Below are 19,224 nucleotides of genomic sequence, written 5' to 3' on the forward strand. Positions count from 1 at the left end.
TGCTGTACTGTTCTATCATATTGGGGAATTAATTTATCAGAAGTGCAAGAGGAGGTTGGTGCTTCTCTCTCCCACATAGCTTAGAAATGTATCGGTGAGTGTAATGGTTCTTCTCAATTTCCTGGAACTGGAGTGTGATGGGATTTTTGGAGAATACTGAAGGATTCCCACTTGGGTGTGTTTTATTGAAAATGGCACGTGAACCACAAACGTGGTTTGCAGAGCCTTGTGTTTCACTGCCAAGCTCGAAGCTTCCAGCCTTGAGATGATTCCCTTTGCAAGTTTGTGAAGGGAGAAGAAGCACTTGGAAAAACTTTTGATGTTCTGAATGCAAGGGATGTAGTTTATGGCTTCAGTTAGCCTGGCACACTCACCTGGCACACCAAATCATGATGTGTGTGGACAATATTACATGTGAATGTCACTAGAAAAATGTGATGGTTCTAGTGCCTAATTGCAAATTATCTCATGCTTGTCTAATTAGCTTTGCCTGGATAAAATGTAATAAAATACAATATTTGTCCTTGTGTGAGACAGTTGATTAATTTAATCACAGCTGTGATGAAGAGCTCATTTTGCTTCTGAGTTTCTTTCCAGTTTAGTTTCTTTTGCCTTTGAAGATGTGATTGCTGCTGATTTGGGGGATCACTTGGAATTCCTGTCTTGTGAGAGGCAGGGCAGAACACTGAGTAATACAAAGTCTCTTGAAGCTGATTCAGCCTCTCAGATCATTTTAGGATTTGTATTTCATTTGTGTTAATGACAAGAATTATGCATAAAATAAATTTCTGAACTGGATCTAAGTTTGGTGTGGCTTGAGTCTGAGCTTTGGGTTCAAACCTGCTCAAAGTGCTATGTTTTGAGTTATTAATAACTTCTTTTATTAATAATTTTAAGAGATGGAAATATAATCCAGTATCCATATAATCTGCTGCTGTCAGTTTGAATATCTGTAATATTTAGCACACCATGACTGCAAATGAACTTGGGAGTTGAAGAATTCAGTGTTCCTGTGTTTCTTCTCTCAGCTGGGCAGGTAATCCCCCACTAACCTCATGAATTTGAATATTAAGCCTCGATCAGATCCCAAGGCTTTAATCTTTTCTGCTTGTGTAAAGGCTTCATTTTGACCTGATGGAAAGGTCAGAACTCAGAGCAGCAGTTTCCCATCAGTGTCTTTCAGGTGCACTCACCTTTCACTCTCCTGTTTTGTGGTTTCCTCCCATTTCACACTGCTTGGTTCCCCATCTTCCCTCTGTCCTTCTTTTGCAACCATCTACTTTATTTTAATCTTCCTGACAGGACCCTCTTATCTGTTCTTGCCAAGCTCCATTTAACCAGGGCTGCCTTGAGCAGATTTGTCTTTCTGTCTCCTGATTTCTCCGCAGGGCGCGCCGTGAACGGGCCCTGAGCTCCCATCAAAATGTAATTTTTTGATAATTTTAGGCTCTTGCATCCAGGAGGGTTTCTGTTCTCCTGGGAATATGAAACCTGGACATGGCCATGGGTGGTGAGATCTGTTGTTTCTGTCTTCCACTTTTCCTCCAAACCCAGTCCTGGTCTCTGCCAGTGTGAGACCTCCTCTCAAAAAAAACCTCAAAAACCAAACACCCACAAAAATCTCTGCTGAATTCACCCTGTTTGTTTCAAAGACCAGCTCTGTTTGAGTAGCAGAAAATGATTTTGTAGCAGTGAATTATTATTTTTTGGAGCATGTGAAGATTTATGGGCAGCTCCAGCAGGTGCTGAGCGTGCTGCTGTGTGTTGGGCCAGCTCACTGTGCTGCACGTGGAACCATCTCAGCTTCAGATCTTTTTTAGTTCCTGGAATACATTCCCTGGGGTATTGTCAAAATGTTGGGCTGTTTGTTGTTTGTTTGTTTATTTGGGTTTTTTTAAGCATTTAAAAATACCATATACTGAAAAGGATATATGAAATTAAGAGCATTTATGTTTTCTTTTTCTCATTTTTTTAAATGCAGAATTAGAGATTGTTTAATTTTCTTTTCTCCCTTGTGGCTGAATCTTTCACAGCTAAGAATTGTACTTACTCTCCTAATTCTCCTCATTTCACATATCCCTTTGAGTGATAATTTCCATCCTTCCTTTATAAATAAAGAATTTTCATTTCAGGACACATTTGAATGCTATTTTAAAATAAAATTGATTTCCCATCTTTATGTAATTAAATTGTGTGGTCAGGAGGAAATTGCATTGGAATAACAAACCTGGTGTTTTTTCTTCTTTTTGGGTATGTACTTAAAAAACAAAACAAAGCAAAACCACTATCACAATTTTGCTGGAATGGAAGCTGTAGTTCCTTATGCAGCAAGGGACAGAGACTTATTTTTTATTCTGTCAAAAGAGAGAGGTCACTGAGACTGACACTGAAGTTGCCTTGTGTGATATAGATTTTGAAACTTCAGTATGATTCCTCACTTTTTAATAAGCAGAGAAGTGCATAAGAACTTTCATAAATTAGCATCACTATCCAGTGACCTCTGTGGGGTGAAAAGGGAAGAAAACCTCATGAGAGTAGGATGATTAATTGGTTAAAACATTGTGTCATTTAAAAAATCTCTGGTGTTGGAGTTCTGTTTAAAGCAAGTCAACTGGTGACATCCACACTTGTTTTATTTGTTATGTTTAATACTGTTGTGATCCATTAAAAGGTATTTAATGGGCTGCTCTTCAGTTCTACTTGTATTCTAGTAGCTATTTTCTTTATTAGTGTAAATATTAGCTGTGAGAGAGCAAGCGTGCTTTAAATTCCTCTTCATTCTAAAGTCTGTAGTTAGCTGAAATTTATCCTTTGCTAAGGGGAAAATTCTGCATTTAGGCTTTTGTTTCCCTTCCCCATGGCCCAGCATCTGGCCAGAGCAGCAGCAGTGGGGTGTTTTGCACATGTCATATTTTCCTTATTCAGAGCTGTCTAACAGTAATGTCAAACTTTTGTCCCAGTGTGACCAGGTAATGTGTAGGTGCAATATAGTAAAACATCTCCTTCCATCTATTATGAATGTGAGCTTTCCATTTCCCCAGTTTCCCCTCAAAAAAAAAAAAAAAAAACAACCCCCCCCCCCAACAACAACAAAAAACAAACAACCCAACAAACCCCAATGAACAACAAAAATATCTTTTTGTGTGTGTTTTGCTGAGGTGCATTGGGTCAACCCACAAACTTGTTTATTCCCAACAGTGCAGTGAATGCCCTGATTTTGGGTGCCTAAAGAGACCTGCCTGTTCTGAGTTTCATTGCATCTTCTTTTTTCTTTTCCTGCACCCTGAAAAATGGAGACTTTAAATTCATTTCACTTGCACAATGTGTAAATTACATTAGGTTTGGTCTCTGAGCTAACATTGGATTTTGTTGGGCATTTGATTTGAACGCATTTTATGTGTGAATATATGCCAAAAACTCTTGAATGTGGAGAAAAAGATGCACTTCCTGCAAAGCAAATAATAACTGAGTACTTTGTGGCTGATAATAGTTCAGTTTAACAGCAGCCTGGCCCTCAACCTGCAGACTGAGGTTGTGTATTGGCTGCTCTGGACCTGTCACAGTCAGATCACTGCAATTAAAGTCCCAAATGTTTAATGAAATACAGCAGATAATATTGCCTGGCATTTTAGATAATACTCAAGACATTGAAAAGCTTCAAGAGGAATTAAGGGGAAAGGATGGGCTGTTGCTGTTGAGACAGTGATTGGTGAGGGGATGCAGCTGCATCCCAGTGGGGTGGGTACCAGCCCTTCCCTCGCCCTGTCTGGCATTGCTGGCTTGGACCAAATGCCTGGGGAAGTGGCACATCACAGCCATCTGCAAAAATGATGTGATTCTCTGCCTCCTGGGGACTTGTGAGAACAAACCTGATGATGATGAGGTGCTTATGGGCACAGCAGAGACAGGGCCAAACAAGGCTCTTCAGACAGGGAGGTGGGAAGGGGCTGGGAGCAGAGCCCAGAAAGTCTTTTTTTATTTTTTTTTTTTTTAAGCAGCTGAAATTTGCATGCAGTGAGTTTGTACCCACACAACGAGATGAAAAAATTGCTCCTGTTCCTCCAGCACTGCCCTGTGTCTGTGTCTCAGGGGAAAATCAAACACTGAATTTTGGTGAGTGCCTCGTTCCTCCAGCCGCCTCAGCCCTGCAGAGGAGCCAATCTTTCTCTGTGAGAAATCTGAGTGTTAATAATTCCTGGCAAGTGTTGTGCTGAAGCAGACAATTCTCTAACGCCAGCCAGGCATGTTGAGGAGTTACAGTGGACAGGGCAAGGATAACACTTCATTCATATTTGAATTCCTCACCTCTCCCCAGCCTCCCAGGGCAGCCGTGTGAGCCAGGGCAGATCCATTTCACAGGATGCTTTCCTTTGGAAATGCCTCTGGTGATGGTCTAGTATGAAGTGCTGGCTGCTGTTTTCTGTGAGAATACCCCCTGGCTTGAGATTCAATATTTTTTAAAAAATTTCCTTCCTTTTTTAAGGTGAATGAAAGTGGTAAGGATATCCAAATTTAATCTTGCCTCATGTTGGGGTATCTGTTCCCTAATGTCACTTGGTCAATGGGAACTGTGGGCCAGGTATATTCATTTAAGCATATTCAACATGTTTATTTGCTGGTTATTTTATTGCTAGTTTTATTTTAAATAAGATCTTCCTTTTCCCCTTGCCCTCACTATTTCTACTTGTTTTTTTCTCCAGTGTTTTTAAGCTATTTTGCAAATGGATGTTATAAATTGGATTGACTGGAAAAAAATTATTTATGATAAAGGAAAAGTTTTGACTGTGTTTCCAGTACTGTTTTATTTAAAAGTCATTGGGAAAAAGAAAAGCAAGGTGAACTAAAAATTCCAGCATTTCCTCGTGATATTTTTCAATTTAGAGAAGAAGGGTGGTTTATAACTAAGTGTCACTTGGAATTGCTGATGCTTGCCTGATCTCCATGGTGATTTCTTGAGTGTGGTTGTCCATGCTGCACAAGGATCTCCCTTCCCTGACAGGAGATGTGTGAGAAATTAGTATCTGTGCCATGAGAATATCATTAACTGCACTGCCTGCATCTGGGAAGGGCTTTTTCTGTTCTTTAGGAAGCACATGCTGGAGCTCTCCCTATTGATTCCAGCTGAAGCTCCAAGGGGTCAGCAGGTGTGTGTGGGCTCAGGGAGAACTTAATCCACTGGAGCTGACCCTGGGTAAACATGAGGCAGCTCAAGGCTGCTTGACTTAGGGTTAGGAAAATATTTGTAATCACAAATATCTTTTTAATAGCAACATTTTCTAGGCTAAGGAGCTTCAAGGGTTTGTGGAACTGTTTTAGATCTCCATTTTATTGCATTAAGTAGGATATAAATACCAAATCAAGGGTCTTTTTAGTCTTTATGTTCCCAGTGCAAGGGATATTTTTGTGATAGATACTCTTAAAGATTGTTGAAAGCAGTAGAATAGTTCTGTTTTTAAAACATAACATATTCCATGCAAGAAGACATCAACACTCTGCTGTTTAATGCGGTGTAAATATTTGTATATAAATAGAATAATCCTTTTTTAAACAAATAACTCCTAGGAGAGTAGATTTCCTTTGTGCAAAGATTGTGCATGTAATGGTTTTCACCTACCAGTTTAGCAGTGAATTCAGGTTGTAATTTTATTTGCCTGAATTGTAGCAGGGACAATGGCAGAGGGAGCTGCCAGGACTGCTCTCTGCATGAGAACAGGTCAAACAATCCCAGGTGTTTTGTCAGTGACACTTTCCCTGTCTTCCCCTTCTCTTTCTAGTGGATCCCTGATTGAAATTATTGTCCAGTTTTCAGAAGGACAGTTTGTGGCAGTTCATGCTGCACTAAGAGGTTTCTAATGAAGTTAGAAAAGCTGTAAAGTGAGATCAAATTTCACTAAGCAAAAGAATATTGTTTCACAGCTGAACTAATTTTTTTTTAATAATGAGATGTCTAGATGAACTGCCCTCTAAAATGGATGCCCTTTAGATATCTAGAATGAAGTCACATTTGTGTTTAATGAGACTTAAGTTTTATTTTCCTCCTTTTATTTAGAGCAAGTGAAAGTGACACATTGCTATAATATTTCCAGACTGCTGCATTATTCCTACAAGGTGGAAAGGTGCTTCTTATTTCCCCTGTCAGTCCTGAAAAAACATTGTTAATGACTGAAATTAGAAATAATTTTTCCTATACACCTGTAGAGTAAATCTGAGGCACTTTAGAGATGAGGTTCCAGCTTTCTGCACAAAGCTCCCCCATGCCCAAGCAGGATAATAGAAATGACTGATGTCTGAGCTGACTTGTTTGGGTTTTTTAATTCCTCTCCTAACTATAATTTCCTCTTGCTCTCACCTTAGGCCACAGGAGGTGGCAGTGAAACAGCTGTCCTAGGATCTAATATGAGATATTTTCTCAGCATATGGTGGAGTCCTAACTCAGGGTGTGCCTTGAATGCCAACAGCTTTAGCTCCCGCTGTGGAATAGAGGAGTTGGGGTGACTGGAGTGGGACACAGGGGGCATACCCCAAATGCAAAATCCACTTGCTGGGATGATTCTCCTCCTCCTCCAAACCGAGCTGATTCCTTAAATCCATTCATTTATTTTTATCTGTATTAAAGAATAACTGTTAGCACTGAAATTCAGGTCTGTAACATGAGCTTTGAAACAATTCACATCCTGAAAATGAAGTGTGAGCTGGAGCTGGTAGATCAAAGCCCAGCAGTGGGTGCTGGTGAGGGACAGAGCTGGCAGGAACACACAACTCCATCAGCTTTAAGTGAATTATTGTTTAGTTACAGAGTCCCAGGGCACTGTCTGTGGTGTTCCTTCTCAAATCCTGGTGCCCAGCATAACAACACATCTGCTTGATGTATGGAGAGAGTTTACATGAGTATCAAAACCAGGCAAGTATTTGGAGAACACTTAAATGAGCAAAATAAAGAGCCTCAGGTGGAACATCACTGAAAATTCTTAAAGAAGGGACAAAAGGTTTGTTAGGAGCTGAAAGACATGACACCCAAATATTTCAGTAATAGTCAGAGAGCTGATTTTTTTGGCCAGCTATGGGCTCACTTTTAGTTATTTGGAAACCACAGCCAGTTGTTCCCCTGTCTCTGAGGGGCAGCAGCTGGTGCTTGGCTGATTCTCCTCACGCAGCTCGAAGGAAGCAAACAGCTCCAGTGCTGCTCTTCTGGGCTTTGTGTGAAACCTGCTTCTTTTCCTTTACAAGATTTATGTGCTGCCTTCAGACACACACTGGTTGCTTCTTCCTGCTTCTACACTTCCCAGGTGGTAGAAACCCACATGGGTTTGTTACCTTCAGTGGAGTGATGTGATTAACATGAGCTGAGATCTAGCCCGTAGGGAAATTCTCAACATTTTGAGCTAATTTGAGTATAGCTTTAAAGGCAGTCATAGATAAAATTTAAAGTTCTAGTTTAGGAGTGCTTCCTTCTGTTCATGTTATTCCCATTTTCTTGTAGTCCACTTGGATATAAGCACAGCAGAATTAATCCCACAATGTTGTTTGTGTCTGGAAAGGGATGCTCTGTGTTGACTAAGGAAATACTGAATTATTAAGTGGTTTTCTAAATAAGTTGCTTGTCAGAATAAAATTAATGGGATGGAAGATGCCATTGTTACACTAAAGCTAAGACTCAAGAATTGTGGATGGAATGGAAATTATTTTTATGTAGAACAACAGCAAGATGCTGTGAAGTGCTTCTGTTCAGTAAAACCCTTGCTGAAGTCATCAGAATTGGTGTTCATTTGTATTGGAATGGTTTGTTGTCTTGCACTGAGGTTTTTCACCAGAAAGAACCTAGATTTTGTCTCAAGCATGATGCTCAAAAAAGCTTTCTAACTTATAAAGACAAGCCAATGAAAGACTTCTATTTATCCTCATCTTTAAAATATACTTATTTCTATCTTTAAAATAATGTAAAAAAATAATCTTCTTTAAAAGTCAAGTGTTAGAGGCTACAGAGGATACTGGGAATGGAGGCTTTCAACCTATGTCATAATTAGCAAAATCAAACTCTGATTAGAAAATCAAACTGGTCAGTGGCCATTAGGAGTCTGGATGCCTTTCAGTGCCTAGTGGAATTGCCATTTTGTTGGCCATGAATCCTGTGGTGCCTTGGGACCGTTGTTCATTTGCTCCCATTGATGCTGAATTTCCACTGTGCCTGTCCTTTAACCTTCCCTGGAATTGTTAACAAGGTTTCCGGGCAAGGGGGTGTGTGGTGTTTGGAGCTCCTCCTGGGCTGCCTGGCAGAGCTGTGCTGTAATAACAGCCAGAAATTAACCACAATTCATTTCCTTGCCAGGCTTAAGGTGGAAAAGGAATTTTTCTTTAGATGGGAGGCAAGAACTGTTTTCAGGTTCCTTTGGGGCTTGTTTTGTACATAGGACCTGCTGTGTTCTGTGATAATTTTCACCCCTCAGCTTCCTCCTGCTGGTGTCTGTGTCCTCCTGTGTGGTTTGGGAGGGGTCCTTGGTGCTCCTTTGTGATGTGCCACAGGGAGGGTGATGCAGCTGGGGATTGGGACAGTGGGATGGGCATTGCTGCTCCTCAGGGTCCAGCTTTCATTCCCCCCTGAGCCCCCAGGGCACAGTCACAGCTGACAGACACATTATTTGAAAAGCAGGGCTCTCTCCCATCCCCTTGCCATGGAGTGTTGCTGTTCTGGGTGCTTGGTGTAATTATATCAAATTGGTGGTAGGGAACAGCATCTGTAAATTCTCGTTTGTTTAATGACAGAATGTTGGAAGGGCCTGACAGTGCCATGCTAATCACTGTGTATGTTTAATAAAAGTGGCTGTGTGGTAAGTGTCAACTGAACATTAAAATCATATTATTAAATATGGATCTGTGCAAGCTGCTAACTGCTTTTGATCAATTCATATAAACATGATGCATCCCTTAATTGTATTAAATTTAAGTGAATTTAACAATTAATCTTCATTTAATTAAGGCTGCAGTTTTGACAGCCTATCATTTAGTGATTGTTGTAGACTCTTTTAAGCAGTCAAACCAAATGCTTGTGATTTATTTATCTATATATTTATATATTTATCAATTTATTTTCACTGCTTTTTGAGAGGACATGTTTCAGAGAGGCACCTTATGAGGTAAAGGCTGGATAAATCATTTGAAGTGTGTGTGTAGCTAAAATGCTGCCCTGACCAGCTGATCTGGCTTTGAAAGCATCATGCTGCATTACAAGTACACAAGAATCTTTACATTTTTCTTTGAAACTTGTTGTTCACAGAGACTGTCTGGTAAACAAGCCCATTTCTACTGCTTAGGGAGTAAGTGCAGAGCTAGAGTTGAAGAAAGCTTTATTAATCCCACCTCTGGTCCTTCAGTCTCATTGATTTTTGACATGGCTACTGGAAAACCACTGGCTTTTTCTTAATTCACTATTCCTTCAGCATCTTTTTTTTTTTTTCTCCTTTTTTTTTTCCTTTTTTTTTTTTTTTTTTTTCTTGTGATCAGCTAAGGCTGAAACTCTATGGGAACAATTTAGTTTAAATTATAGGGAAAAGGTAATAAATCACTGTGCTTGGTACTCATTTTAAACTTCATCTCATTTAGAGACTTTTTTCCATGGTGACAGAATTAAAATATTAATTTGGTTTTCAATGATTCTCTTTCAGCTGCACTTTATGTTTCTGCCTTAGGTTTTTATAGATTTTGTCACTTTAAAAAATGTACCACTAAGGGCAGGGGTTTAATTATCTGATTTGCTTTTCCATTTAAACTTCCAGAATGATTTTCATCTAAAGATCTTATCTGTTCTGTATTTGATTATTGAATGTAGATCAATCACATGGAGATATTTGTATCATCTGTCACAAAGGTTGGAAAAGGACATTCAGAAATCAGTGTCTGCTGCTCATTTGGAGTTATCCCATTTGGATGCAGTACAGCTCAGGAAAGTAAATCCCCTCTGGATGCTGCTCTGTGGTCTGGAGCTGGGCTGGCAAAGGAGAGCAGGCTGAGACAAAACTAGCTCCACTGAAGGTAAAAACAGTTACACAGGATAAAGTATTTCTGTATCATAAATCTCCAAAAATAAAAGCATGTTCCAAATCTGTACCTCATTGTGATGAGACATGGATGATGTTAGGGAAGGAAGGAGGATTATCCTACTCAAAGATCCATGGAGTCTCTCAGGAAATACACTGAGTACATATTTCCTTGCAAACTCTTCAATCCCTGCATTTCCAATGATTCAAAAAAGCAAAATATGGAATCTCTGGTAGGGTTTTGCTGTGATCCCTTTGGGCTTGTGCAGTCACAAGTAATCTCTTGCTGTGTAGAAACTGGACATTTCTCCAGCTGGTGCCACAGCTTTCAGTTTTCCCCAGCATTAAATTAGGCCTTGAATACTAAGTGTGATGTAAATCCCTGAAGAGCTCTGGTTCTTCTGTGTGGCAGACAGGTGGGATGTCTCCACAAGGGAGATGCTCCTGCAGCATCTGCTGCAGGGATTGCAAAGTGATGTTGATTCATTCTCTTCACATTCCAGGTTGGTTGATGCTGTTTTGATGTCCTGCAAGGCTTCTTGCTCCAGCACAGATGGAAAATGGAGAATTGCCAGTTGCTTGTGATGTAATACTTGTTGTTGAGCTGCATCTGATGTCAGAGGCTGGCAGAGCCTGTGGAGATGGGAAATGGGGAGGGAACAGGTGAGATACAGCACAATGACATCATTTTTATCTTAATAAAACTCACTGGCTGTAAAGGTTTCACCCCCAGGCTGCTCTGCCTTGGAGGATTCTGTGTGCCCAGACTTGGCTCCTGTGTCCCTGGTACTAATTCCACACATCATGGGAGCTTCTTAATTAGACCTGTTCCACAGGAGCACTTACTCTCCACTTATGCCATGAATTTTCTGTAAGTGAAAGTGTAGTACAGTAATTGTGATGCATGATGGGCGTGTTCAGATAACCCTCCTATTATTTTAGGAATTGCAGTACTTCAAAGAAAACTTATCCCAAGGTGTCCCTTAAACTTTTCTTTTGTATTACCCTCTGGATTACTCTCCTATCTTCTTCCTTTGATATGTTAATTCACTCATTTTTTTCTTTCTACCAGGGCTCATTGCTTCTGGTTTTTTTCTTATTTTTTAAACTGTAATTTAATTTTGTGGAGAGTTAATGCTTATCACTCTTGTTTTACTAGTTGACAATTTCTAGGACCATTTTTCTTCTTTGAAATGAAAGTCTGTGTACTATTCTGCCTGACTTTTGTGTTTACTAATCCGTGTTACTATTTTTTAACAGATTTTCCTTGTTACTGTTTGTTCTTTTTGAAACAGCAGCAATAATTTTTTTCTTGGAGCTGTTTGGATCTCATAATGCTTTAGCATAATTAAGAAACATATCAAAGCTGCTGGCTGAAGGGTTTTGTCACTCTCTTCCACACACATACTTGTCAACTTTGAAACTTTAACCAAGATTAGTCAAATTTACCCACAGTGCATGAAAACTTGACTCTGGTGGGAAGCAAATGCTGAGATTTGAAGCAAACTAAGCCTCAAGCATTGGGAGCTTCTGTTTCCTGGCCAAAAGCTTCACCTGTCAGTTTTCAGGAAAGCTTGTACAGCATATGAGATCTGACTTGTTTTCCATCAGCTATACAGCAAATGGTAATGAATTAATTTACAACTCATTATTTAAGCCCTTTGAGCAATAGCTTTAAATATCTATCTGCTGTTGTCTCAGAAATTAAGCACCCAGCTCTGCCACCCGCTCACAGATTCTGCAGGGCTGCAGTTTGCTCACATTGAATTGTAAAAATCTAATTCTTTATCCCTTTCTTACTCAGCATAAAGCCGATAAACCAGTTTTATTGTTTGTGCTTGAAATTTAGCAAAAGTCATATGGTTTAGCAGGAGCTTAATTATATTTACTGATGAATTCAGCCAGCTCTTCCAGTGGGTTTTTTCCCCTGATGGCACTGCAGAAATGTGCTGGCATTGCAGCTGAAAATATCCCTGCTCAGTTCCTTGCCAGCAGACAGTGGTACCCTTATAATTCTGATGCACTAATATAGGAGGAGAGCTTCAGTCACCAAAAGAAGAGGAGAGGAGGGAAAGGCCAGGTTTAGAAGTTCACTGACATGTGGCTTTTCATGTCACTGTGGTGGTCTCTGTGAGCTGCTGCTGTCTGGGGACTCAGAGGGTTTGTGTGGTCACAGTGGGGGATGAAGTGCAGTCAGTAAAATCAGCTTTAGTGGGTACCAGTCCCAGTCTGTCCATCAGTGTGGAGTTACCTCCCTTGGCTCTCTGTGAGTTTGTTCCATGATATTGGTGGCATTTACCTCATTCTTAATTATTTTCCCCATTTGGATCTTTGCTGTGAGGGTGGGGAGGCCCTGGCACACGTTCCTAAAAATCTGTGTCTGCCCCTGGATCCCTGGAAGTGCCCAAGTCCAGGCTGGACAGGGCTTGGAGCAGCCTGGGAGAGAGGGAGGTGTCCCTGCCTGTGGCAGAAAGGTTGGAATGAGATGTTCTTAAGGTCTTTCCAACCCAAACCATTCTGGAATTCTGATTCTATAATGCTGATGTATTTAACAATACTTTTCAGCTCGTTAGAACTGAACTGTGTCTTTGCCTCTAGGCACTTGAATAGCAATTAACAGTATCAGTACATAATGAGATACTCTCTATATGTTGAAAGTCCTTCTTTTCTATTTATGTGTCTAGAGAACATCAAATGAAATTCAAACCTCTTGGGTGACTATTTTTTCCCCCCACTCTTGTGCATTTTTTTGGTGTTTGTGAATCTTGGTCTCCAGGGACTATTACTCATGCTGATGGAATTAGGTGTCTGTGATCCATCAGCACAGAAATTTTCCACTGAATATCTCTTTATAAGACTGGCTCACCATAAGAAACTAAAGTTGGACAAGCCCTGAGCTTTGAGAATATCTTCACCTTTCTGAACTGCATCTTTTTGGCTGGAGCTGGATCCAAGATCCAGCTGTACTCAAAGGCAGGGAAAGTTTGCATCTGGAGATGGATTTCAAGCCTTATCTATGCTTGGTTTTTCCCCAGCTCCTGTGTGAGCTCCCCTGTACCAGTGTGCAGTTGCTGTGACAAGCAGGACAGAGGTTTTGTAATTAGGATCTTTCCATCATGCGGCGTCCCTGCTGCGTTTGTCGCCAGCTATCTTCCCGGGGCTGAGGAAGCTTTGCTTTCACCATGCTGCACACAGCATCAAACTGTGTAGAAAAGGCTAAATATTGTAGGCCAGATGTTGCTTTTCCTTTGCTTTTCATCAGCCTGGAGAATAATCTCTCTCCTGGGATGGTGATTTAACCAGTGCAGGATGCTCCTGTTCCTCCTCACTCCTCCTGTCCCCGGCCCTTTGGCAGAGGATTATTTCCACTGTGGGCTGATTGTTTGGGATCACCTTTTCTTTTTCATTTTGGGATATTTTGGTGGGCTTCACTCCAGTTGCTTTGTGAAGGCAAGCAGAATATACAGTGTTTTTTATTTTTCTCTCATATATATTTTTTTAAAGAAATCCTTAAAACAGGAATGGCAGTGCCATCTTTTAATATGACTGGCCCTAACTTCTCTAGTTATTTATCTAATGAAACTGAAGTTTTCTGCAGTATCCACCACACCAAGAGGCATTCTTTGAACTCCTCCCCATTTCCTTCTCCATTTCTATTTGGAAATGCTCCTTATCTGCTTTTTTCCTGCGAGGGAGGAATTTTTTGAGCCTGAAATGAAGAAGCAGCCCCTAAGGGGACTTTAATACAGAGAGGTTACAACTCAGACAATAATTTGGGTCAATTTAAATGGCATGTGGGTGTGGATTTAAATAAATAGCTTTAACCTTTAGCTTACTGATGGAACTGAAAATAGATACAGGGTTGGGCATATTGGAAGAAATGTGCCATTGCTGCCAGCATTACTTTGAATAAATAGATCTCTCTTCAGGGCTGTCAAACCAGCACCTTTACCTAAGAAGCAATGATATTTTTTCTTTTTCCTTTTCTATTTTTTAACCAGCAACCAAGTCTAAAAGGAGCTCTTACTCTTTTTTTTTTTTTTTTTTGGTGATTTTGTATAGCCAGGTTTGCACTTTGTAATTTTCTTATATCACCTAGACTTTTAATAACATTCATAGATCTTTGTGGCTATTAATTGCCCAGTTACACCTGTATGTAGACTTTCCCTAACCAGGTATATCCTAAAGGCAGGAATTAGAGCATGTGTTGATCTTACTCAATGTTCACCATGTTTCAGCCAGGAACTCTGTGAGCTGCTTTTTCCCCACCTGTAATTTGTAGCTCAGGAAGTAGAGGGGAGCTCATGGAATTTTTTGCTGGGTTTAGAGGCCAAAGAGTGGTGGAGCTGCTGTAGTTCAGTCCTCTCTAGGCTGAGCTCTGTCCCTGCTGCCCAGGTTGTAGATGTGGAATAGGTTTGAGCTCCTGTACTTTGCATCTGCAGGAAGACAGCAGAATTGCGAGCAGAATTCGTCTACAAATGTGCATCTGGTGAAGAAATACAAACTTCATTTTTATTTTAAGCTCCTAGCAATATGAAAATCTGATCCAGGGCATTGTAATGTGGCAGCTACTCAGTCATCCACAAAGAGTTGATTTGAAGTCAAAATTGGCAGGCAGTTGGTGGGAGGAGAAGAGCGAGTTGTTGTTTTATCTGAGGAGACTGAAAAACCTTTTTGAGACTCAAATGAAACAAAGAAACTCACAAAGCAAATGTCATGGAATCATTTTCTTAATGTATCCAAGTTGATGGGTGATATTTTGGCACTAAATAACAATGTTGTAAATATTTGTTGCCTCTTCCAGCCCTAACCCAGTCCAGCAGCTGAGTGCCCTTGCTCTTCCAAGCTGCAGCTGCATTTTTTTTTCAAAGATCAGTGGCATTAACAGCAGTGCAGGTCTCCCACCCTCTGTAAGGATGAAGCTCAGCAGCGTGGGAATTGCCTCTGTAAATAAGGTGCTGATAAAGAACTACCAACTTTAGATCTTGTAAAGGCAGCGAGGTTTCTCAGAGGAGTGCAAAGCTATTTTCAGCTGCTGATTTGCTCCTGGAGCATAAATGTAGGCATGATGAAATACGCAGATAATGTTTCATAGTAACCATCTGATAGCTAATAATGGAGAAGAAAAATAGAGTCGTAAGTTTGGCGTGGGCTGCAGTTTTAGTACCATTTCCTGCACGTTGTTACTACTGGCTGTACCTGCTGAGCAGCAGGTAGAAAGCATGCCAAGGACAAATAAATTCATTTTCACCTTTTATGCTTGAGCAGGTTGCTACCCCACTACAAACAGGTTGCAGCCTTGTGTTCTGTAAAATGTACTGCAGCATCAGCCTTGTGTAACTGTGTCACACCACGGAATGCCACTCTGTGGGAAAGTGTATTTACACAATAAAACACCCCAAATTTGTCTGTAAAACAGATTGGGAGTGATTCACTAATGTGTGAGCAAATTGTGCAAGGAACTTCTTTCAGAACAGCAGCATAGTTGGTCGTGGGGTTGTGATTTCCTATTTTGTGGGTGTGGGACAAGCTGTGGAGTTGCCAGGGTTGGGGGACAAACTGTGACAAAGCCACCAAGGACAAAAGCTCAGGAGCTGAAAGGTTTGGACCTGATTTCACAGCAGTGAGACCATTCAGCACCAGTGGTAAGGACTCAAAGGGAGATGATTGAGAGAGGTAGAGAAACTCTTCCTTTCAGGTTATCTGCTACTTTCTGGTGAATCAAGATGAGGAAGAAAACAGTTGTTGTGTGAGTGTTTGCAAAGGTTTCTCAAACTCTTCCCTGAAGCATCTGATTTTGCTGCTGTCTGATTCAGCTTTATGGTCTAAACAGAGCACTTGTCTGATCTGCTATGGCAAATTCCAAATTCTGAATACCATACAGAATAATCCATAAGTAAACAGTGATGTTCTCTGTAAGGTGTTTCACTTCCAGGCCCTGGGAATTTTCATGGTTTTACATGCATCCCTTTGAATCTACTTCTCTGATAACCAGTGCAGTATTCAAGGATCTGTCCAGCTAAGGAATGCTGGTCACTGTGAGCACTGAAGGCCAGTCATTGTGTTATCTTCATCTGCAGTTCTTGTATGAAGAATGGTCAGTATTTGTTGAAGCTCTTTTTTTTTTTTTTTTTCAGGGTTGGGATTAAATAAGTGAAACAGTAGTTTTTGTTTGGACTGAGATGTTTATTAGTTCTTATTTATATTATAGTCTCACAAACTGTGAGTATTACAGAACTTTGTTAACAAACTAAAAATGGAGATTTATCTCTCTTTTTAAAGGCCTTTTAAGGGTAAACAGTTTCATTATGAAATGTTACTTAAATTATCTTTGCTTTTAATTTAATAACTAACCACTAGTGATCTGCAATGCAGACTTTTTTACTTAATCATGCAAATCACCTAAACCCATGAAGAAGAAGGTTAAAAAGAAGGACTAATTTCCTCTTTAAAGCTTTCATCTTGCTTTATATATATTATTATATTTTAAAACCTTAAACTCTAAGTTTTTCACTATGTGATAATATACTCTTCTATTTAAACTATACACTCATTATTCTAGTGCTGTTATTCAATTTTGGAAGAATTCTCCAGTGCCTCAGGTCAAATGTGGTGTTTCCTTGGGGGGTCAGTGCCTGTCAGCACAGAAAGTATAAAATTCTCAGTGACCAGGGTTTCAACAAGTGTTCTCCTCCCTCATTCATATGAGCTGCAGATGTGTGAGTGTGCAGCTGTGATGGGTTAGCACAAGCAGCAGGAAAGGTGAATGGTGCAGAATGCCCTGGGGGGAGTGGTGCAGCCTGCAGTGACAAAACCTGTCCTGGCTACACCCCCTGATGTGCAGGAATCAGCAGCCACTTGCCCTCTGACACTGGTTTGGGATAGGAAAGGTGAGTCTGGGCTCAAGATGTTGCTTATTCATGTAACAATTTGTGTCAAGTAGGCATTTCCTTGTTCCTTCCTTTTGATCTTTGTTACATACCCTAATTATGGATACAGTCTTGACAAAGATGATAAAGGGCCTCAGGGGTTATAAAACAGGAGGCGAGGTTAAGAAAATTATGTTTATATTCATTAGAATAGAAGAGCTTAAGAGGGGTCGTGACCGAGGTGTACAAAATCCAAAAAGTACTGAGGAAGAAATGATGCCTCCAGAATATTTAAGAGAGAAGCTGTAAAGACAGGGGTAAGGGGAGAGCAGCTGGCATTTTGATTGGAATTGGTTGTGGGATGTTTTTTCAAGGGTGTTGCTCTTGCTGAGGAAAATTAACTTGCACTGAGGAGTGAGCTGCAGGCAGATAACTTAGGACACAGATATGTTGTTGGCCAGAATTATAAAATATGTCATGTAACTTCTTTTTGGAATGTCTGAGTGGGTTGGGTTTGGGCAGACAGTAATGGATTAACAAAGGGATTCACCTTTTTAGCTTGTTTGGAATACAAAGCTGGGATGATATATTGGAAGAGGGAATGTTCCACATTTTCATATTGAAAAAGCTTTGTACAAACTTGTTAATTAAAGCAGTGCTGTTAACTTGTTAACTAGAGAGGCTTTTGGGGGGCTCTATGCACAAAGATAACTTTGGGGGAGTAGCATAGCAAAGAAAACTTTTCAGTAATGTGTACTGGTGACAAACCAAAGATGTGTGGCCAGAACAGCACCAGCTGTGCAGCCACATAGGCTAAAATCAGAAGGACAGAGAGGCAAAATCAGTTATGGCTGTAAAAGGTTATGAAATTACTTACAAACACACTGGGAGTAAGAGGAAGGCAGAAGTCCATCAGGAAGAAAGGGAAGCAAATAAATGGACTAGAAGAGAAGACAGAAATACAAAATGCCATTATTTTGCACTGCTCTTCACAGAAAGGTTAATAACTGTGTCAGATCTGTAACAGTGTTCCCTGTTAAAGGGCTTACGAACAAAGGCAAGAACAAGATAAGGAGTATTTAGGTAACTGTGATATATTTGGGTCAGTGTGGCCTTATGAAATGTACCCACTGAATTATTTACAACTCTCAGAAGCTTATGGAGAATAGGACAATTGTCAGAATTCTGGAGGGAGGCAAACATAGTACCTGTCATCACAGAGGACACTACAAGGGAAACGGAGATTTGTAAATAACCAAGATACAGAGCAAATTACCTGTGAGCTTGTACTGTGAGCAGCACATAGTAACTCACATGCTTTAAGCCCAAACTAATCTGATTCCTTTTTTTCTGATTGTGTGACTAATACCCAAGAGAGGAGGAAAGCAAAAGCACTTTGTAGCCAGGAGTGTGATGCTCACGTGAGCATCATGTTCTCATACCTGAGAGAGAGCTCAGACTTGTGTCTGTCAAAGCTCTTGATCAGTGGATCACTAAATCTCTTTTAGCAGAGCTTCATGTGCCCAGGTATCAAGGATTTCACTGCACAGCAACTATCACTGGCTTTAGCAAAGTCTTCAGAGAAGTATATTAATGTTTAACTCACCTGTTATTGGACGTTTTCGTCATGGGGTGTGAGAAGTAACTGCCCTAATAATTTTGGTCAGTTGTTTGAATGGTGGACCAAGAAGTAAAATTCCCAAGTGTGGGTGAGCCCCAGTCATTAAAAATGAACCCCAGTTGCACATACAGAATTGTTGTGTAGGGACCACTGCTTCAGGAGAGCTCAGGGGATGTCACTGTGTGACATGGTGAGGGGTGGCTGTGTGACATGGTGTTCCCTAAGGACATGGACAGCTGTGGAGGGAAACAAAACCAGGTCTAGTGCCTCTGTTATTAATCCAGGGTCTGCTGTACTGAGAAAATTCTGCAGCTTTCCTGAGGGGAGTATTGTGGGGAAGGGGACACTGGCAGATTCTCAGGACTATTTCAGAGCAGCTGCATAAAACTTGAGTCATGGTCCTTGTTACCAGACTCAAAACAGGTTGACAGTTGCCTTCATAACAGAACCAAAATTTCACAGTCTGACGTGGAGCAATTCATGCACTGCTAAATGCAGTTACAGTCCTGATTTAGAAAAACATGGAAGCATCTGCTTAAGTTTTTGTCTGACAGGTTTTAACAGGTGCTAAAAACTCTTCCCTGAATGAATTGCTTTGCTGAATCGAGACCCAATCAAGCATATGCTTGTGTTAGGAAAAGGATATATGCAGTGCATAAATTCTCTGAAGGGGGGGAGGAATATACATTAGGATATTTTTAAA

General features: G+C 40.5%; 1 protein-coding gene across 5 annotated transcripts in view; it reads left to right on the forward strand.

The window, feature by feature from the left end:
• SGCD (sarcoglycan delta) overlaps positions 1 to 19,224 on the forward strand; it is a 305,266-nt gene that overhangs the window by 85,386 nt on the left and 200,656 nt on the right. The window lies entirely within an intron of this gene.

This window comes from Erithacus rubecula, assembly GCF_903797595.1.
Source record: "Erithacus rubecula genome assembly, chromosome: 16".
Classification (NCBI taxonomy): Eukaryota; Metazoa; Chordata; class Aves; order Passeriformes; family Muscicapidae; genus Erithacus; species Erithacus rubecula.